Source organism: Filicampus tigris, chromosome 20 (genome assembly GCF_054856515.1).
Source record: "Filicampus tigris isolate MCC_2025a chromosome 20, RoL_Ftig_1.0, whole genome shotgun sequence".
Classification (NCBI taxonomy): domain Eukaryota; kingdom Metazoa; phylum Chordata; class Actinopteri; order Syngnathiformes; family Syngnathidae; genus Filicampus; species Filicampus tigris.
The window spans coordinates 1,155,777-1,179,000 of NC_141236.1; the positions used below are offsets into that span (position 1 = coordinate 1,155,777).

The 23,224-nt window shown below is 40.7% G+C and overlaps 1 protein-coding gene and 1 pseudogene across 1 annotated transcript in view; one reads left to right on the forward strand and one right to left on the reverse strand.

Moving 5' to 3' along the window:
* epha7 (eph receptor A7) overlaps window positions 1-19,638 on the reverse strand; it is a 155,568-nt gene extending 135,930 nt beyond the window's left edge. The window contains exons 1-2 of the mRNA XM_086017950.1: window positions 19,008-19,638; window positions 18,521-18,564 (exon numbers count right to left, since the gene is read on the reverse strand). The gene's annotated coding sequence lies outside the window, so the exon portion shown is untranslated. The remainder of the gene's footprint in view (window positions 1-18,520; window positions 18,565-19,007) is intronic.
* On the forward strand, window positions 13,895-20,108 carry LOC147127793 (uncharacterized; annotated as a pseudogene).
* Window positions 20,109-23,224: the final 3,116 nt, after the last annotated feature.

Below are 23,224 nucleotides of genomic sequence, written 5' to 3' on the forward strand. Positions count from 1 at the left end.
TCATGAGCGAAAGAACAAGATCCCGGATACAAGCGGCCGAAATGGGTTTCCTTCGCAGGGTGTCCAGGCTCTCCCTTAGAGATAGGGTGAGAAGTTCGGCCATCCGGGAGGGACTCAGAGTCGAGCCGCTGCTCCTCCGTGTTGAGAGGAGACAGTTGAGGTGGCTCGGCCATCTGATTAGGACGCCTCCTTGACGCCTCACTGGTGAGGTGTTCCGGGCTAGTCCCACTGGCAGGAGACCCCGATGACCCAGAACACGCTGGAGAGACTATGTCTCCCGGCTTGCCTGGGAACGCCTTGGGATCCCTCCGGAAGAGCTGGAAGATGTTGCTGGGGAAAGGGAAGTCTGGGCTTCCCTGCTGAAGCTGCTGCCTCTGCGACCCGACTTCGGATAAGCAGGAGATAATGGATGGATGGATGGATGGTTGGATGGATGGATGGATGGATGGATGGATGGATGGATGGATGGATGGAGTTGAAAGTGTGGGAAGTAGGAATTTTGGGGGTGTTGAAAAGTTGAATGTGAGCTGAATGAGTTGAATGACTTGCATTTGTGGAAATTGGAATGGTGCAAATACGGAAAGTTAAATCTGCCAATGGAAATGAATGGTGAATAGTTGAATTTGTGTGGGGGGTTTTAAGGGTGAATGAGTTGAATGTGTGGGAAATAGAAATTTGGGGTGTGTTGAAAAGGTTTACCAATATGAGTTGAATGAGATGAATGTTGTGAATTTCAAATTGGAATGATATAAATGTGAATTGTTGAATATGGCAATGGAAAAAAATGGTGGAATTTTATGGTTTTTTTTACAGGTGAATAAGTAGAATTTTGGGGAAATAGGAATTGTGGGTGTGTTGAATAGCTTTACCAATGTCAGTTGAATGAGTTGAATCTTCTGAATTTTAAATTGGAATGGTGTAAATGGGAAATGTTGAATATGCCATTGGAAATGAATGAGGTTTTTGGGGGTGAAAAACGGGGAATTTGGGGGAAACCGTAAATTTCAGGGGCGAAAAAAAAGAATCCACGTTGGCGTGAATTTTTGGAATACATTGAAGTTGGAATGGCGAGAATCAGTTAAAAAATGTGGGAATAGAAGAACGCCAAAAAAGTGCGAGGAATAAAATAGAACAAGAAGAAGAGCTAGAGAATGCAATTTCTGGAGAAATTGCGTGTGAAGGTGAAGGAAGCTGAAAAGAAACTGCGGAATGCATTGGAATGAAGTTCAATGAAGTTGAATAAAGTTGAATGATACTGAATAAAGTTGAATGATACTGAATAAAGTTGAATAAAGTGGAATGAAGTTGAATGAAGTGGAATAAAGTTGAATGATACTGAATAAAGTTGAATCATACTGAATAAAGTTGAATAAAGTGGAATGAAGTTGAATGACCTAGAATGATATAAAAAAATGCTGAAGGGAAGCAAGATAAGAGGAAGCCTGGAAACAATGAAAGAAGGAAGTCGGGAAAAAAAAGTGAAGCAAGTGAAGGAATGGCCAGGGATCAAACCAACAACCTCCTGTTTGGGAAACAACCACTCTACAACTGAGCCATGCTGCCTGCAACATGGAGGTGTGAGTTGAATGAGCTAAATGTTGAATGGTACTTAATTAGGGCCACCTGGGGATGAGCATTCCAGGTGTGGTGAATTGTGGCTTGTTGAATGTGCCATTGGGAATGAATGGTGATTTTTTTAAATGTTTTTTTTAAGGTTGAATATTTTGAATTTTTGGAAAGTAGGAATTGTGGGTGATGTCTAATGTGAGTTAACAATAAAAGAAGGAAGTCAGGGAAAAAAATAAATAAACAGGGAGGGAATGGGTGGATTCAATCGCACAACCTCCTGGTTGGAAAACGACCACTCTACCACTGAGCCATGCGGCCTCCAACTTGGAATGTGAGTTAAATGAGCTGAAGGTTGTGATTGTGAATGTGCCTGGGAATTTTCAATGTGTTTAAAATTTGAATAATTTGAATTTTTGGGAGGTAGGAATTGTGGGGGCGGCACGGCGGGGGACTGGTTAGCACGTCCGGCTCACAGTTCAGAGGTCGTGGGTTCGATCCCAGCTCCGGCCTCCCTGTGTGGAGTTTGCATGTTCTCCCCGTGCCTGTGTGGGTTTTCTCCAGAAACTCCGGTTTCCTCCCACATTCCACAAACATGCATGGTAAGTTGATTGGACACTCTAAATTGCCCCTGGGTGTGATTGTGAGTGCGGTGTTTGTCTTTGTGTGCCCTGCGATTGGCTGGCAACCAATTCAGGGTGTCCCCTGCCTACTGCCCGAAGACAGCTGGGATAGGCTCCAGCACACCCCGCGACCCTTGTGAGGATAAGCAGTATCGATAATGAATGGAATTGTGGGTCATGTGGAATGTGAGTTGGATGAACTGAATGTTGTAAATTTGAAATTGGAATGGTTTAAATGTCAAGTGTTGAATGTGCCATTGAGAATAAATGGTGAATTTTTAATTGTTTTTTTAAGGTTGAATAATTTGAATTATTATCCCCAGTCTAGCTCATGTCCCTGTCCAAGATGGCCGCCACACTGGGGAGACCAAGGGGCAATAACATTGGTCCACTGGAAATGAATGGTGATTTTTTGTCGGGTTTTTTTAAGTGTAAATGAGCTGAATGTGTGGGAAGTAGGAATTTGGGGTGTGTTGAAAAGCTGAATGTGAGCTGAATGAGTTGAATGACTTTGGTGTAAATGTGAAAAGTTGAATGTGCCAATGGAAATGAATGATGAATAGTTGAATTTTTGTGGGTTTTTTAAGTGTGAATGAGTTGAATGTGTGGGAAGTAGGAATTTTGGGGGTGTTGAAAAGCTGATTGTGAGTTGATTGAGTTGAATGACTTTGGTGTAAATGTGAAAAGTTGAATGTGCCAATGGAAATGAATGGTGAATAGTTGAATTTTGTGTTTTTTTTAAGGGTGAATGAGTTGAATGTGTGGGAAATAGGATTTTGAGGTATGTTGAAAAGCTTGACCAACATGAATTGAATGAGATGAATGTTGTGAATTTCAAATTGGAATGATGTAAATGTGAATTGTTGAATATGGCAATAAGAATGAATGGTGGAATTATGTGGGTTTTATACAGGTGAATAAGTTGAATTCTTTGGAAGTAGGAATTTTTGGTGGGTTGAAAAGTTTACCAATGTGAGTTGAATGACTTGAATGTTGTGAATTTGAAATTGGATTGGTGTAAATGTTAAAAGTTTAATGTGTCAATGGAAATGAATGGTGAATAGTTGAAACATACGGAAGGGACCCAAATGACCCGAAAATGAACCGGAAGTGACCTACAAGTGACCCAAATGACCCGGAAGTGACCCGGAAGTTTCCCAAGTGACCCGGAAGTCACTCTGAAGTGACCCAAGTGACCCGGAAATGAAGTGTTTCCTTACTTCCTCTTTTCTTGCTCCCCTTCTGTTTTTTATGTCCTCATTCCAGGCCATTGTACATCATTCGAGGTCATTCAACTTCATTCAACTACATTCCACTTCATTCAGTATTATTAAACTTCATTCGACTTCATTCAACTTCATTCATCATCATTCAACTTCATTCAACTTCATTCCACTTTATTCAACTTGATTCGGTATCATTCAAGATTATTCAGTATCATCCAACTATTACACTCTATTCAACTTCATTCCAACGCATTCCGCAGTTTCTTTTCGGCTTCCTTCGCCTTCACACGCAATTTCTCCAGAAAATTGCATTCTCTAGTTATTATTATTATTATTATTATTATTATTTTTACTATAAATGTTTGACAATATTTGTATTGTATAAATCTTTGTTATTAAATTCTAACAAAAAGTTCAGGGAGCACCAAGGGTCGTCAGCATGTCTTAAAAAGTTAAAAGAAAACTGAAACAATAGCTCTATATAGTTTTCTTCAGTAAATAAAGTCCTCCAAAATTTCAAAATGACAGATATATTAAACTTCCACATTTTGTTTTGATTTCAACACAGTTTTAAATTGATTTAATATCGGCCATCAGATTTTTTTAAAAGGCTGATACCGATCTTTCTCAAAACACAGAATATCGGACGATAATCGGTCCATCCATAGTCCGCATAACAATTGTATTTATTTATTTTTACAAACCCTAAAAATTCTTCAGAAAACACTGATAAAAATTAATCATACAATACGTTCCCTATGGGGGATGGGGGTAAATTCTCGGAAAAAATCGGAAAATACCCAAAAGTCAATTATCTGGATTGGCACATGGGTGGGGTCCAAGCATATTTCAGGGCAGGCCAGCCCCCCCCCCCCCCCCCCCCCCCCTCTAGCTCCGGCAATGATCCCATCTGCGCGAGTTTGGGTGAGAGGTCGGTTCAACCCTGGACCAATTTAACCCTGCAATTATTTGGAACTTGTTAAATTTACTCAAGTAGTCTTCAGATTTACAGTAATTTTTATGAGGGCTTCTATTATGTAAATTTGCAATCATGCATTTTACATTTCCATATTCGCATTAAGCCTGTGTAGTACTCACAAAGAATATTAGTATTATTATTGTACAAGTAATTGTTTGGGTTAGTTATTTTGAGGATTGGATCTAGTATGTTCTGCATAGTCAGAGGTTTTGTTCTTCATTTAATCATCAGATGTCTCTGGGTTGTTTTGGTGTGATGTTGTGGAAGCGTTATTAGCTTGTCATGTCTCGGGAAGGCAATTGTCCCCCTCTACCTTGCCTGCCTCAGCTTGAGTAGTACTTCCTTCCTTCTCATGCATACAGCATCAGTGTCGTCCTCATTAATGTGTTGTATATGCCGGTGCCCCTTTGATTTTTGTCTCTCTCCTCTCAGCAGTGCTGATCTGTCTTTGTACCTTGGGAATTTGACCTCTATGGCTCTTGGTATGTTATTACTTGGTTTACCAGTGTACTGTGCTCACTCAATTTTTGTGTTTGTATTTTGAAATGAAGATCAAATAACCAGTCGTTTTTCCATTTTTTTTATCTGCTTCCAATCATAACACATAACACGACCAAATGAGACAGGACATCTGCATCACATATTTTTCCCCAGTTCAAAAACGTTGCACTGTGGAACTAGGATCCACATTTATACCTGTGGTAAATTGACAATTAAATACAATTAAAGACAACATTCATGATTACAGCCATTTCTCCAACTGTTTTCTTCACCAAGGTTTAATGTTTAGTGCAGGGGTCACCAACTCCGGTCCTCAAGGGCAACTGTCCTTCAGGTTTTCCATCTCTCCCTGCTGTAACACACCTGTTAAAATGATCAGCTCATCAGCAAGCTCTTGAGAAGCCTGATAACGATCCTGATCATTTTAACAGGTGTGTTACAGCAGGGAGAGATGGAAAACCTGCAGGACTGCTGCCCTCGAGGACCGGAGTTGGTGACCCCTGGTTTAGTGTATGTCCTCCTCTGGAGCTAGAATTTCTCACTGGTGTGCAATGAAAAATACATGAAATTATCTGTCTAGATGTTTCCTTTTTTTTCCCCCTTTTCCGCTGTCATGGGGACTGTGCAAAAAATTAAAACAACTCCTTCCAATGACTGGTCCACAGCCCGTCAAAAAAGACAATATTAATTATGTTAAGTACAGTAGCGCTCTCTAGTGGTAATGTAGTAGGAGAAATGTCACAGGTGATAAAGAATTTTAGAATTTCGCATTTTAGAACTGCAGTTTGTTGAACTCAAGGTTGACTCCACTTTGGAATGGTAGAGAGGCAGCAGAAAAAGGCTCATTTCAAATAAAAGATGAATATATTTAGAAGGTTAAGTTTAGAAAATAGGACATAAGTAACACTTAGCTCAATAACAGTGTTGAGGGATACAAAACGGATGGAAACAATTATAAGGTATAAGATAAGGTAAAAGAAAATATTTGGGGAACAAAGTAAATTGTTGCAACATGCAGGAATGAAATTCAAAATGAGTGAATATTTGCACCCCCAAAAATTTGATCAGTTTGAACATTAAATATCTAGCCTTGGTACTGTATTCAACTGAATGTTGATTGAAACAGATTTGCATATCATTATATTCTTTTTTTTATTTACATTTTACACAGCATCACTACTTCATTGGAATTGGAGTTTGCAGTATATCAGTGGCAATTCTAGGATCGGAGATTAAGCTCCCAGCCAGGCAAGGCATACATTTAAGTGTTTTGTACATTTTAACATTTCAATTGCACATGGATTGGACTAGTTAAATAAACATTATTACGTTACATTATATACACGTACACAACAACTTCTCTCATTCCAATTCAAACAGGGTAGTGGCACTGCCTGATCATCTGAATTGATTTCTAGTCAAAGAAACGAAAACATCAGCCAACTCCCACTTAGCAAAAACTGTCACCTACAATTGAATGCAGCAAGAAAATAGGACTTGTAGCGTGTTTGGTATGGATTGATTGAAGAAATGTGCCACATCATCCTGGTATAAGCCACATACGACAAATACAGTGTATTGTTATGTGCAGGTAGAGCACTCAGAGTCCAGTCTGGAAGGGATTTGGGCGACCAAATCATTTTTGAGGTAAATTCATGTATTTTTGTAAGAAGTAGGATTGTCCCAGATTGCCAAGGTGCTTTTGTAAATCGTTATAGCCTTAATGACTTGGGGTACAGGTTTTAGCAATAATGTTACACTCTTGTGTTCTTCTGTTGTGTAATAGTAGTTGTCTGTTTTACATAGGCTACTTCTTGTACATCATTTTGTGGCAGCCTACATTAATTTGGTGTTCAGTTGGTGTTTTGACTCCCCGGCTCATTTGTCTACCAAAATACATTGCAGGGATGCTATTGGTTCCTGTTCACACAAGCAATGAGCACTGACATTTGGTTTACTAAAAGGTCTGTGAGAACTTGATTAACTTGCTGAAATATCAGGGGATATTAATCAGAATGCCATGTTTCAACTAGTGGGCCTGTATAGAACATATTCTTGAAAAGAAAAACATGTTTGGATTGACTTCCTTTTTAAGTTGTTTAAACACAGTGGATTTACTATTACTGAATAATACATAAATCAGTCATTGTTTATTCAGAAAACATTGTATTTATAGTTATTCCCCTCAAGCCAAGGTGGAGGAGCATGATTAGGAGACATTAGGCATCCAAACACAGCTTTTTAAAATCCAGCTAGGTCATAATAACAATGTTTTTAATTTATCTTAGTTATTGAGTTGACAGCATCACCCATCCATTTTCTTCCGCTTATCTGGAGTCGGGTCATGGGGGCAACAGCTTTAACATGGAGCCCCAGACTTCCCTCTTCCCAGCCACTTTGTTCAGCTAAATTTGGGGAAATCCCAAGGCATTCCCAGGCCAGCAGAGAGAAAGTCTGGTGGGATGTGCATGGAACATCTCACCAGGGAGGCGTCCAGGAACCATCCTGATCAGATGTCCGAGCCACTTCATCTGACTCGTCTCAATGCGGAGGAGCAGCGTCTCTACTCTGAGGCCCTCCTGGAAGACCAAGCTTCTCACCATATCTCTAATGCTGCAGCCAGACCGAAAGCGAGCTGAGCATTCCTGGCGTCGTGTTTCCATATATATTAAATTCGGTTCGCACAGTCAGGCATGATAGCGCGGATGAAGTGTTTGAAGCGAAAATGTTGCTAATTTGCCCATTTTGCCATGGTAGGCTGCAGTAAACGTTTTTGGTGGCGGCGTGTTGCCGGCAGCCATTTGGCGTCGAGAACATACTTACTATATCACATGCAGTAGCAGCTGCACACGCACAGACCCGCATCCAAAAAGGAAAACAAAAAGAAAGAGCATGGTGCAATAAAAACAATAGGAGGGACAATATCATTGTGGTCTATGGGACCGGGAGGTACAACACAGCCAACTTCCAGTACCGGGACCGAGCCAAAAGGACCAGGCTTAGAGAATGGGGTGTGAGGAAGTTGGTGCATCTGGTGAGTGCATTGACTTGTTTACAAGTGTTCAACTGTCAAACAAGATAGCATCATCAGCCAAAGTAATAACACCACCACTGGTCACCACATTGAGTAGCGATGTTGAAATTTTTTTTTCCATCTTCCACCATGATCTCAGATATGGAGGTGCTGATTTTCATCCCAACCGCCTCACACTCAGCTGCAAACTGCTTCTGAAAGCTGGAGATTGCGGCTTAATGAAGTACCACATCATCTGCAAAATGCAGAGATGCAAAATTTAGACCAGACCCCATTCACAAGTCGCATTTGTAGGACACCAGGGTCATGTCTTGATTTGTTCAATAAAAAAACTAATGGATATGTTTAGTGACTCAAATGATAAAAAAACAAAAAACAATGTGTGGAGATTTAAACATTGACTTGTTAAATCCAAATGGACATAAAAAAAAATACTGATTTTAAAAATACAATGTATAGCAATAGTCTTTTCCCTCGGTTTGTGAAACCTTAGTAGAATAACAGTTGATACAGCCACACCAATAGATAACATATTTCCAAATGAAATTGACCATAAAATAGAAAATGGACTTCTAATTAATGATATAAGTGACCATCTCCCAGTCTTTGCAGTTTTCCAAAATTATTTTGATTAAAAAACAAAGTTAACAACTCACATATCAGAAATAAGACTTGTCTTCCATTGCTGCTTTAAGTCGGACCTAGTAAACCAAAACTGGTTTGAGGTACAAGAAAGACTTGAAAAAGTATTGAAAAAAATACAGTAACTTTAAAAAGTCTTTATGAAATTGTATACACTTTTTAGGCATTGAAATCTCTAAATGTTCAACAGCATTTTGTAACGAATTGGGTTATCTGTGTTGTGGTCGTATTTGTGTGTTGCTGATTTGTGATGTTTCCGAGGTTCATGAATGCATCATATATCAAGCGAGTGGAGCAGCGGAGAAAGAAGAGCGCTAGCTCTAATTGGATTAATAAAAACGTGATAATTAAACTACGTCTGACGGTGTGTTTCTGGAATACACTACAATATGATAAATCTCGCTATTTAAGTTTGACGTTTTGTTCCCTCATCTAAGAAACATTCACAATCGGATGATGCCGTGCATGTTAGACGTGCTACCTGCCGCCCATTTCATGTAGCAATGTCGGCACACAACTTTCTGACTTAAAACCCTTCAATGGCCACCGTATCCGTTTGGCCTACTAACTTTAGATTGTTTTAAAATATAGATATTTGCTTAGAAGTGAACTTTAACTCATTAAATATTTTCTTATACTTGGTATACATGTGTTATGCCCAAAAAGAAAACTTAAAAATTCTACAATATGATAAATCTCGCTATTTAAGTTTGACGTTTTTGGGCTAAAAGGACTGCTTGTTTCCTCCTCGAAACATTCACAGTCGGATGATGCCGTGCATGTTAGACGTGCTAGCTGCAACATAACCGTCGATTTCATGTAGCACAACTTTCGGACTTATCCACGCACCTTTCCCCATCGGTGATGGGGAACAGGAAAGCCAGAATGTTCCCAAACAGGAGACCGCAGTTTACGCGGGGACCTTCGAGCTCTGGCTCTTTTCTGGTTCTCTCTTTTGTGCCGCCCCCCTCCTCTCCCACGAGCAACAGTCAGCACCCATGCGTAAGCTCGCGCTAATAAGTGGACCGAACCGAACGCAAGTGGACCGAACCGAACATGCCATACCGAAACGTATCAATACACCCACATGTACCACCCCGCTAACGGCTAACAGACTCGAAACGTCTCTTGTTAGGACCCCTTAGCTGTCCAACAATATGCCCGAGATAAATCAACGTAAAGAAAGGACCCATTAGCTTCCCAAAAACATGCCTGGTGTAAAACACACAAATTAAACAGTAAACCAATACCTGTGTAAATGAAGCACTAACGAGGAATTTACAACAGGTAAGATAACTTTAAATTCATCAAAACGGTCATTGACCGATTAAATAGGTCTTTTATTTATCGATGACCATGTACAATGTTTCCAAGTCTCCAAAAGTATTTATGTATTCGGACCTAATTATCTGTTCGTCTTCTCCGCTCTCCGCTCCGTACGTGTGTGCAAGACCACAGGCACGGCAAGTAGATGTATTGATAGACAGTCAAATTGTCTTATCATCCAATCCTATCCATCCTATCATTCCAATTACTTATTTAACAAAACATTAAATTTAACTGTTTAAATCATGGCGGCACGGTGGTCGAATGGTTAGCACGTCCGCCTCACAGTTCAGAGGTCGTGGGTTCGATCCCGGCTCGGGCCTCCCGGGGTGTGGAGTTTGCATGTTCTCCCCGTGCCTGCGTGGGTTTTCTCCGGGTACTCCGGTTTCCTCCCACATTCCAAAAACATGCATGGTAAGTTGATTGGACTCTCTAAATTGCTCCTAGGTGTGATTGTGAGAGTGGATGTTTGTCTTTGTGTGCCCTGCAATTGGCTGGCAACCAATTCAGGGTGTCCCCCACCTACTGCCCAAAGACAGCTGGGATAGGCTCCAGCACGCTCTGCAACCCTTGTGAGGATAAGTGGGATGGATATATAAAATGTAACTAACTAATCGCAAAATTTTCCATAATTAATCGTATTTTTCAACTACAATTTTTTTGCGAAGCTTGGAACCGTTATTTACTTGAGTAAAATCTTGGAATTAATGTGGAAAACAATTTTGATTCAAAGACTGTTCTAATAGCTTTCTTGAATACTGTTGAACGATGCACCAAAGACATACAACTAATTTGAATTTGGTTGTGCAAAGTGTGCAAATTATTTTGGACTTCTCCGTCAAGCAACTTTTTTAAGTAAAACTACGTAAAAGTCCCTCTTTCCGACAGTGAGTCTCCTCTAAGTTTGGCTGCAGAGTGAGCAGAGGTCAGCTGCTACAGGAAGTAAATAAAACTGAGTTAACTGAGTTAATTTTTTTTTTTGTGCGTTATGAAACATAAATTAATCTCCATAGTTATAGTTAATGCTTTAATATATATATATATATATATTCAGAGATAAACGAAACACCTCAATTGCAGCAATGGAGCTTGTAGCGACTAAACACTCTAAAAACAGTTGGGATAAAAATAAAAAATAATAATAAGTAGTGGACCGATCCACTACTTGGGTCAATTTAACCCAACTTTCCTGGTTGTTTTTGCATAAAACAACCTAAAGAATGAGTAGTTTTGTACAAACAACCCCAGAAATTGGGCTGTATTGTACAAAACAACGCAAGGAGGGTGGGTCAAACTGATCCAAATAGTGGATTGGTCCATTTTTGACCCCAAATTGTGTCATTTTTAACCCAACTGTTTTTTGAGTGTAATATTGATAACAAAGAATTTACCATTGTTATTTTTATAGACCTAAAGAAAACATTTGATACTATAGATCATGGTATATATTTGGATGATATTGCATAAGAGGTGTAGCATATAAATGTTTAGTGTTTATCGTGCACTGCTTCATCCTCCTGAGACGCTAGATGGTTGACCACAATTTTCTCAAAGCTGTTTTCCATGTTCTCACCGTAATCCCCCAACCAAGGCCAGCTCACGCAATTAAATTAAATAGACAATTCCAGGTTTGTATCAAAATGACGTCACAAATCAAGATGGTGGTCAAATCGTCGAAAACAAACTCTCTGCTCATTTTAAAGCATTGAACTTTGGGTCGTTGTCATTTGATTTGTGAGGATTATTTTTCATTTCAAAATGTGATGAAATGTCGTTTGACTACCACAACAATCTGCCTGCATTGGCAAAAGTGCCAACTTAACAGAAAGTGGACGTAATTGCTCCAACATTAATGTCCTTACTAACAGCCAAGAGTCACTTGGATAAACGACCCAAATAAATGGCTACATATGGAGTATGGGGCCCAGCACATTTGTGTCATTTTTTTCAAAATTTGTATGGATAATTATGCAAGCTGGTTAAAGCCTAAAACATGTAGGAAAGAAAGCAGTACATTTTACCACACTCGAGAATTATTTTTACTACTCGGTCTTGGTTAGGGCGGCACGGTGGGCGACTGGTTAGCACGTCCGCCTCACAGTTCAGAGGTCGTGGGTTCGATCCCGGCACCGGCCTCCCTGTGTGGAGTTTGCATGTTCTCCCCGTGCCTGCGTGGGTTTTCTCCAGGTACTCCGGTTTCCTCCCACATTCCAAAAACATGCATGGTAAATTGATTGGACTGTCTAAATTGCCCCTAGGTGTGATTGTGAGTGCGGATGTTTGTCTCTGTGTGCCCTGCGATTGGCTGGCAACCAGTTCAGGGTGTCCCCCGCCTACTGCCCAAAGACAGCTGGGATAGGCTCCAGCACACCCCGCGACCCTTGTGAGGATAAGCGGTATAGATAATGGATGGATGGATGGTCTTGGTTAGCTTCCATTCCGAAGAGTCCAGTTCCTCTCTCCTCACTCCGTTTACCCACTTTCTCCTAAGTTCAGGGACCACACAGTAAAATGGAATGATTATTTAGTTTCCATCATGTTATGGTTGGATTATCCAACACAACAACATCTAGGCATGATTTCCTGACAGCTTTATATCGTCGCTGTCCTGTGAAAATGTGAAACTATTTTTGAGTTTTTTTATTTTTTATTTTCATGTTTGCGAAGTCTGCGGAAACACCATTCACGTAAAAATAAGAAAAATAAAAAATGGACGTGTTTTTCTCAGAAGAGCAACGATATGCTAGTTACCATGCAGAGCTGGGCATTTTACATAATCTTGAGCGTCCGTTATTCGTCATCCGTCTGCAGCGTGGGTACCCTTCCGTCATCCATCATTCACCTTTTTTTCTGTGGGGGGAAAATAGTACCCATCTATAGGCCGGTCCGCCTCTAATTTTAATCGGCCGTTTGTCTGCGAGTCCGACTAAACTTTCACTAGCACCCGACCCCTACGCTCCACTAGTCACGTGCCAGGCTGTTTCCCACTGTACTGTTATTGTGATTTGTACAACAGCAGAGCTGCATCTTTAGTTTGCCTGTTGATTTTATTTTCTCCTTCTGTAGACAACATATCGTCGCTGTCCTGTGAAAAACACTTGTGTCCAATTTTTTAAAAATGTTTAATTTTCACATTAATGCAATGTCCGTAACGCGGAAACACTATTCATGTAAAAATAATAATTTCAAAAAATGACATACAGAAAGTGTCTTTCTATGGAGCCCCTAAAGTACGGAGCCCCCTAAAGTGACGTGGGGAAAAAAAAAAAAAAGAAATATGTTTCTCATCCTAATGAGAAACGTTCTCCTCCTAATGAGAAGTTTTTCATCCTAATGCAAAGTTTCTCATCCTAGTGAGAAAAATTTCTCGTCCTAACGAGAAAGGTTTCTTATCCTAACGAGAAACTTTTCTCATTAGGATGAGAAACTTTTCTCATTAGGATGAGAAAGTTTCTCATTAGGATGAGAAAGTAGTATGCTGCATGGGAGACACTATAACGACATTTCGCTTTGTGTTTCAGTGTGAAGATGACAGTGCAGGACCTAGTTCGGTTATATTTTCACCTGGGACTTTATTCCAAGGACATTGCTGCTTTACTTGCAAGTCGTCACCATTATGTTGTGTCTCAGAGACACAATTAAACAAATTTTGAAGTCTTGCAGTCTGCTTTGCCGAAAGGAATACACCATTTTGGATCGTGTAGTTAATTTCATTCATGAACAATTACAGACATCTGGGCAGCTCTGTGGATACAGATGGATGTATACTAAATGCAAGGAGAATGGACTACACGTAAAAAAAGAACAGGTGCGCCTCATTTTAAAAGAACTTGATCCAAGAGGTGTTGAACTCAGGAGGAGGAGACGGCTCCATCGCCGAAGCTATTTTGCAAAAGGACCCAATTACATTTGGCATTTCGCCTCTTACGACAAACTAAAACCATTTGGTATCTGTATCAACGGCTGCATAGACGTGTTTTCCCGGAAAATCATATGGATGAATGCGTTCACCATCAGCAGTGACCCAAAAATCATAAGAAGCTACTACATGGAGGCAGTCCACAGATTAGGTGGTTGTCCAAGGATTGCCAGAGGTGATCGGGGCACAGAGAATGTTAAAATACGAGACTTTCAACAATTTCTGTCGCAACATTTATGACGGCTCCGGCATCGAAAGTTATATTGAAGGTGCAAGCACAGCAAATCAGTGCATTGAGAGTTGGTGGGGCTTTCTCAGAAGGGAATCAATTGAATTCCACATCTCTATCTTTGCTGACTTGAAAAACCGTGGTTTGTTCGACAGGACATATTTGGACCGAAATTCATTCAGTTCTGCTTCATGGATATCATTCAGGTAAGCCACATGTCTTTAAACGTTCAATTGTCATCTTAAATTGTGTCAAATTGCTTTTTAATAGCGGCACGGTGGTCGACTGGTTAGCTAGTCCGCCTCACAGTTCAGAGGTCGTGGGTTCGATCCCGGCCCTGGCCTCCCTGTGTGGAGTTTGCATGTTCTCCCCGTGCCTGCGTGGGTTTTCTCCGGGTACTCCGGTTTCCTCCCACATTCCAAAAACATGCATGGTAAGTTGATTGGACTCTCTAAATTTGCCCCTAGGTGTGATTGTGAGTGCGGATGTCTGTCTTTGTGTGCCCTGCGATTGGCTGGCAACCAATTCAGGGTGTCCCCCGCCTACTGCCCAAAGACAGCTGGGATAGGCTCAAGCACGCCCCGCGACCCTTGTGAGGATAAGCGGAATAGATAATGGATGGATGGATGCTTTTTAATATTATGCAATGATAAAACACTGTAAATGTCATAATAGCAATCAAGTGCATTACAATAAATATTATACTTAAAGCAAAAAGCAATAAAAGCCTATTACGTGCAGCCTGCCGTGTATTAGAAATACACTGCACCCGAGGGGAAACGTGCATCAATATTGATCTATAATAAAATTAAGACCGCTAGCTCTGACCAGTGGTCATCTGATGTCAATTCAACATCAATATGACATAAAAATCATTAAATTGAATGATGTAGTATCAGAATCATTCAATTGATGTTATATTGATGTTGAATTGACATCAGATGCCCAGAGGGGTATTATTGAGAAGCAATAACAAAAAAAATAAAAAAGGCTAAAATGGTAGGCCTATTTGTCAAGGATCAAAGTTAACGAACTTCAGCCTGTACTTTTTTTTAAAGACAGCCCTGCGCACTTTTTTTTAACATAGCCCTGCCAAAGTGACCGCAATGTATGTTCAGCATTGAATGTGCTGTTCAAAGCTTTTTTCTGTATTAATAACAAATACCAGATGCAAGTACAATCAGCTCAGTGAACTAGACCTTTTGCATTTAAGTTAAAGGGCGACAGTGACTTTTCGACAGTAGTATACACTGTATTTGCAGCATCCCTTAACCCTTTTGTTGTTCCTGATGTTCCTGGTGCTGACGAGCCAATTAAAAGCTACAAATTTCAATTCCCTGCTCTTATATACTTTATTTCATATGATTTTTTTTTGTATCGTCATCAAAAACGGCAAAATTTACTCTCATCTCAAGCCATCTAATAACACAAGGCTATGACCCACAACCACATGAATATTTGGTTGCTCTCTTACTGTCTAACGTATCTTACCGTTTTTTCCCCAGGACGAATTGGATGAGACCATCCATGTGTGGGATGCACATGTCATCAGACCATCGAAGAACGAAAGGGTACCCAGTGGTCAGCCCCAAATCATGTACATGTTCCCAGAACTCTACTCAAGCTATGACTGCATTTGCCCAGTGGACAGAGCTGATGTACAGTTGTGTTGGAGTGATTGCAGAATTCGCCCAGCGGTGCCATATGACATAGACATTTACAACATCTGCAACATTTTGATGATGGAGTCACAGATACAGCTTCCAGCTGATGTCTATCAAGCATTGGATCTGTACCTACATTTAAGGCGTGAGAACAATTGCACTCTAATTTTAGATTTTTTACATTTTTACATTTGGATCCTTATAAACTGAACATGTGATCAGACACAGTCTCAGAGTCCACCATGGGATACTTACGGCAATAGTGTTTATTTTTTCCGATGAATTCTGTATGAGCTTAGTTTTAAACTTGGATCTGATAATTTCCATAAGCACGCTTACTAAACTATAATATATAATATACTTATATCACAATACTCACAAAAGAGTTGTGTGTATCACAGAGTTGGAGCCATTTGTTCCAATGAACATTTTCAATTTGTTGTACAGCATATAGCAGGAATGGCAAATTGTCATCGACAATCGGCTTTATCTTTGCATTGTTCATGAACAGAAAATGAACAAAAATGCTAAGAAAGCATAACAAACCAGTGCATGAAAGGCGAAATTATATCTTTATTCACACTAACACTGTTGTTAGTGACTACTCTTGTTTCAACATTTCATTAGCCTAATAGTATAATTCCCTCACATATTTTTCTCATCATTTTGTGGTATAGTACTGCAAGATATTTAAAAATAACAGTGATTGCTGATCAATTGATCTAATAGAGAACAACATATAAATCAGCAACTTTGACATACACAAATCAATATCTAAAAACATGTTATGACTGGTTGTTTATGTGATGTATCAGTTGCTCTACAGTTGCTATGGTCAGTACGTCAAACCTTCTTTGAGTGAGGATGCAAACTCTCTTCCAGTCCTGATCTCTGTTGTTACTTTGTATTCTTCTTGATAAATACTTTTTACTCTTCAACTTCTGTGTCATATCTGCGAATGGGTCCCGATCCTCACATGACAGAACGTACTGACCAGTCATGGAGCAAGCAGACTCAGACACAATCCCTCAAGCCAAAGACGTCATCACCTGCTCCTAAAAATCCTTCCACCTCCAATCAGGTAGTGATTGTCTCACCAGGTGCTGCTTTGCCTTTTCTCTGGGAACCTCTCATGTCGCTCCTTCACGATGGGTCGCTCAAGCCGTTGCAAGTCCCGGTCTGCCTCCAACCACCCTCAGCCTGCTGACCACCCCCAAACCCTTCGTGTAAGCTCTGTCTTTTCTTCCATATCTGTCTCATCTTTTCCACTTACTTGTCCTAATTTTGTACAGTCCCCTTCTAGTTTAACAGCCGATGTTTTGTTTTTAGACTCAGATTTTTTGGACTGTGAAGATGGCCATGATTTGGTTAATCTCCTTTCTGATTCTGACATTGATTTTGGGCTTCCTGCTTTTTCAAGCCCTCCTTAGTTTTTGTACGATGATGATCCCTTAGTTTCCAATTCAGATTTTGACACTGATTTTGGTTTTCCGAGTCCCTTCCCAAGTCACTATTCAAGCCCTTGTCAATTTTTGTCATGTTTTTCTGATGATGATTCCTTAGTGTCCACTCCAGAACACTTTCCATCAGACTCTAGCTTGGGCGCCCGGTTGGCCATTACACGGGACCCCCGCGGGGGTGGCAACGTAGACGCCCGAGTAGAGGTTCTGGTTCCTCACGTAAGTCCGCTTTTTTCAAGTCGCGTCATTGGAGGAATAATTATAAAATAGTTATCACACATTTGCTGATTATGCTAAATGAACATATGTTTGAGTGATTTAGTTTACAATATATATGTCTATTGTAAACTAAATATAAGAACGATGTGATATTTGCCTGCAAGGAAGAATATTGCTTCCGCTCTTGTATGTACTCGCAATGAAGAAATTGCTTCTGCTTTCATATCTATCAATAGCAAACTTGTTGACACCATCTGATAAGGTTTAGAAGGTTGTGGATGTGACTGAATGTTTTTGTAATGTAATGCTTTGGCATAATTATGACGCATGGACAGAGTAATCTTTCACTCACATGCACACACGTAGAGAAACAAGTTCAAGTGTTTCCAATGGCTTGCATAAGTTCCCCACCCCTTAGTTTGGAAACATCCATGTAACTGTAACACATCTGGAGTAATTACAGTTAAATAGAACAATGGACCAGAACTAAGTTTGACTATTAAAGTAGTAGTAAATAATATAAACCAAATGAATGACCACAGACCAAGAATACGTTTGAACTGCCGGCTTCTTTTAGTTGAATTCAAAACGTGTTGACATACAAATGACACACAAAATTGACATAGAATGGACATACAATTTACATAGAATTGTAAGGAAAATATATTCCCTCTGCTGTCAAGTGAATTTTTGGTTGTTAATCCCTTTTCTTTAAACCTATTATTTAGTTTTGAAAATACGGTTCTCAACCAGGGTTGTTATTTTAATAAATTCTAATTTTACGTTTAAATCTATTTATGTGACCCACCTTTGTTTTGAATAAGGTTCAGTAAAGGCAGGTATCTTGTTCAAATCACTTAAGTCCACCTTTAAGTCTCAACCATTTCTGTTTTGTTGCTTAAACCAATCAACAATTCAATAACACCATTACAGCATCATTATGTATGGTTGACAAAAAATAAAAGTGACACAAAGTACAAACTCAAAACAATTCAGCAGAAGACTGAACTAATCCATGTATTCAAATGTCTCTGGTTCAATCATTCATGTTCTTCTGAATGTCCGAATAGTCAATCCTGAGTTTAGTATCCACTGCGGTGTAGCAGAGAAAAAAACAACAGATATATCCTACCAGGTCCGATGGATATTAAAACGTCCCGCAAGTGCTCTCCGCTCCTGCGTGAGAGACAGTTCAAGCGGTTAGTGGGTGGCTCGCCATCTTGCGTCTCGCACAAAGAAACCAACTCCGTTAAGAGTTCAGACGTTTCTGAATCAAACCTTAGTAGCCTATCATAACAAAATAATATGCATAAATAACCCAATTAGTACATCGGGTAATTTCAATTACAAGTTAAAGTCAGTTTTCTGTCGAATGAAACGAATGCAAATATAATGACGCAGTTTCAATAATGGCGGTGGCAGGTGGAAAAATAAGAACATCACAGATACATTGTATCACAACCAGCAGACTATAATGCACCAATTCACCGTTTACAGACATAATTTTAACATATAACAGCATAAATTTGACATCTTAGCTTCTTTTTTCCCCATCAATTGACCAATACAATATTATAAAATGTTCATTGCATAAAAGAAAATACAAGTCTTGAACTCACCAAGTCCTGTTCAGTAATTAGTACATCACCAATGTAGAACAGGTTGTGAAAAATAGAAAAATAAGTCTTTCTCCGTACAAAAATAGCATTCGATAGCTCGGTTTCCTTCCATTTTTTCTTTTTCGTTTAGCAGCAGCTCCGCGAGGACTTACTGCACCTTCGTCGTATTCAGAAAAAACGAGGGAAAGAGAAAATATAAAGTGCGCATTTCTGGTCATATGACGTTACGTCGCTACGTGGCCTTCAAAATAAATGTTTTGATAAATCATGTCATGTCATGTCATCTTCCAAACCGCTTATCCTATACAGGGTCGCGGGGAGGTGCTGGAGCCTATCCCAGCCGTCAACGGGCGAAGGCAGACTCCACCCCGCACTGGTCGCCAGCCACACACGACACCGTCACTGAGCGGGAATTGATCCCACGCTGCCCACACACAACTCAGGCGTGTGTACCACTACACTATCAGTGACTTGTTTTGATAAATCGTTTAATCATTTTATACAAATACAAAAACATTAATGAATTTGCGCAGTTTTTAACCTTTTAACATACTTTTAAGCCATGTTTATCTATTTAGTATTTACAATGCATGCATTTTCTTAACGACTGTTTTTATTAATAGGCTCTTATTTTATGACATTATGTTAACCTGGGTTACATAACCAGGGAATCCTGAACGTTAATAAAGAGAGGTTACGGAGAGATAAGGTCATAACGTCAGAACGTATGGGGCGTTTGTAACAGAGTTACTGTGGTACTGGAGAGATTCCACTTGTTTAAACATAATGGCTCAACAGCGCCCATCTCTCATGCGGTGGATATATATGGCTGGTTGTGTCGCAATTGCCGCCAGTCCATTTGTGTCGCCGCCGAGGTGAGTTGGGTGCCGCTGTGCATTTGTTAGTAGACACTTAGCCACAAATCCTAATTTAACAATTTACTCCTTAGCGTGCCGATAACGCTTTCGGGGATTGACCATCGCAGGAAGTGTTTGTACAGGTACATTTTTGTTGTATTTCTTTTGTTTTGCATTTTGTGTTGATGTATGCCAGTCCATTTGTGTCGCCGCCGAGCGTGCCGATAACGCTTTCGGGGACTGACCATTGCACGTCGTGTGTTTGTACAGGAAGTAAACGAGTCGAGCAACCATCATGTCTCCTGTCATTTATTCTCACATAACACAACGCAGGAGAGCAGGAGATTTGAGCTCCATCACAAACAAGAAGGGTTACACGTTCTCCTCACGAGAACAGCGGGAACTCAGGGAGTAGAAACTGGTGCTATTTCTCCGTTCTACTAATGAGCTGCTAACAAGGAACTGAGTGTCTTCCTCTTCGTTGGTGGTGTGTTATGAAATGTCTAATTGATTAACCAGACAGAACCTGTACCCTTAGTGTCCACCACTGAACCCTTCCCTTCAGACCCTACTTTGGGTGCCCGGTTGGCCATTTACACGGGAGCCCCGCGGGGTGGCCAACGTAGGCGTCCAAGTAGAGTTTCTGGTTTCTCCTCAGCTTTTACCAAGTCACATCATTACGAACCTTTACCCAAGCCACTACAAGCCCCACCTTTTTCGACACCTCGTTCACTGCGTACTTCTTCACCTAGTCCCGTTCATCCCGTTTCTTTAAATTTACATTCCTCACTATCTGTACTCCCAATCCCTCGTGTCTCATGTGCGTCCCAACCTCTATGGTGGCAGGCTGATGTGGCAGGGCCCCTTCCCGGCGCCTCAGCAAATGCGGGCCCCCGTCCCGATGCCTGCCTCAGCAGTGCCAGACCCCCTTCCCGGCACCTCAACAACTACGGGCTCCCATGCTGGCTCCTCTGCAGTGCCAGGCCCCCTTCCCGGTGCCTCAGATATGCATAATTTTTACTGTACAGGTAGTCCATATACTACACTTTATTTATAAAGTCGATATACTACACTTTAATTATAAATATAGTAGAAAAAACAGTAAAAAAATGTTTATTTTACTCTTTTATGAAGATGAAATGGATAAATGTGCGAAAGAAATGTTCTGCTGAACTGATTAAAGGTGAGCTCATTGTGAGCCTCAACTATGACATGTCTTGCTCAGCGTTTCACTCTGTAGTTGTCAAAGACAAACCGCTGCTCACTGCAGCAAGATCTCAGAGGAAATATAAATGGAAAAATAGGCTCCACATTAGGGATGGGAATTTCGACTAATTTGCCCGCCGACTAGTCTTAAATTGTATTTGCGACTAGTCTACAAGCAAGAAAACTTGAAATTTAATACATATTGAATTCAAAGTTTAAAATGCAAATGTTTTGTGTATTTACAGTTGGAGCTATTTTAGGACAGTTTGTTAATTTAAATTCTATTGATGTAACAACTGACTGAATTAAAGTGAACAATTGAAAGAAAAATACATTTCTAATACATTTGCCAATGCAATGCATGGCATTTATTATGAATAATGTAATGAGTAATGGTACTGACTCCCAGTCCAGCAGGGTCTCATTCACCATGTTAGGTGCATTATCATGTACACAGGCGATAACTTTATTTTCTAGTGTCACGTACCCATCACACTCCGCAGGAGAGCAGCCAAGTTTTCAGCTGTGTGTCTTTCCTCTAAGGGGCGTGTCTGAAGCACACAGCTGCGGAGATGTCCTTTGTCCACATAATGACGCTTCATTTAAAGCGGAAGTCAACCCAAACATATTTTTTTCAAGAATATGTTCCCAGCAGGTCCACTAGTTGGAACATGGCGTTCTGATTAATTTTGCGTTTGTGGAAAATAAGTTAAGCAGCAAAATGCACTCGGTTTTAGTCATCTCTGGGGGCGGCCATCTTGTCTCCTGTCGACTGAAAATGACATCACAACTGCTCACCACGACCAATCACAGCTGACCTGTGTTCTCAGTCTGAGCCGTGATTGGTCATTGTGAGCAGTTGTGATGTCATTTTCAGTCGACAGAAGACAAGATGGCCGCCCCCAGAGATGGCTAAAAACGAGTGGATTAACACTTATTCCACAAACGCAATATTTATCAGAATTCCCTGTTTCAACTAGTGGGATTGCATAGAACATATTCTGGAAAAAAACATGTTTGGGTTGACTTCCGCTTTAAGATTCGGTGGCTATGGACGTCCATCGGTCTGTCGTCCACATAGTTGACCCACTCAAACGCTCGTAGCATCTCCTCTTTCATTTGGTTATGGCTACTCTCGAGTTGGGGCGTTATTGTTTTGCGACTTGGCACCACGTAGCTACTCAGGCTCGATATGCAGCATTTCGAACCCTTTGCCCTCAACAAAAGAAACCGGCAGCATATCGCGTCATTTTACAAATTAGTTGGGTAATCTTTGCTGTGCGGTGAGCATGACTGCACCAGTCCGGCCGCTCTCATGCTCGTCTGCCTGGCCCCGTCGCTGTGTGGTTTCTCATTGCTCCTGGAGAGTGGTCTTAAGCGAGTTTATGCTTACAAAGCCTACAGCCAACCTTGTTGTCATCTGCTGCATCAAAATACTGCCAAACGGTGCCGTTTTTTTCGTGGTAGCTGCCTTTGACACTAGTGTTGGGTCGATCGCGAACGATTTGTTCAAAAAGAACGAATCTTTCCAGTGAGCGTGAGTGAATGGATTACTTCCTGAAGTGATTTTCTAAATTCATTTGAGCTCAGCCACACACATGTTTTCAATCTTAGCGATTGACCAATCAGCAGCCAACGTCAGATGTAAGCGGGATTTACTGAACACACTGCCACGCTATTGGCGTTCACGAAGGAATCAATGATTTCCCGTTCAACGATTCGGTGAGTGAACGGGTCGCTACGGGAATCAGTGATGTCATTTCCCGTTCACCAACGATTCAGTGAGTGAACATGTCGCTGCCATTTCTCGTTCTCGTTCACGCGAACGAGAACTCCATGCAGTCAGTGAGTGAACTGAGTCTTGCTATGAATGATTCGCGATTCGCCAAGGAAGGTACCAGTCACCAACACCACTCCTTTCGTGCTTGCGGGGACAAGCTTTCTTTGGTATCCGTTTCTCCAAGCTAACAGCTAATGTTAAGCCCATCCAAGTACTGAGGGCAAACGCATGAAAACAAATCAGAGCTCTGACAAACTTCAAGCCTCTCGCCAGATCGTGATGAGGCGCCTCGGTCTGCAGCAGCTGGGAGATGACGTTGTTGTGGACATGGGATGACTTTATTCAAAAACATCTATTACAATACACATATGTGC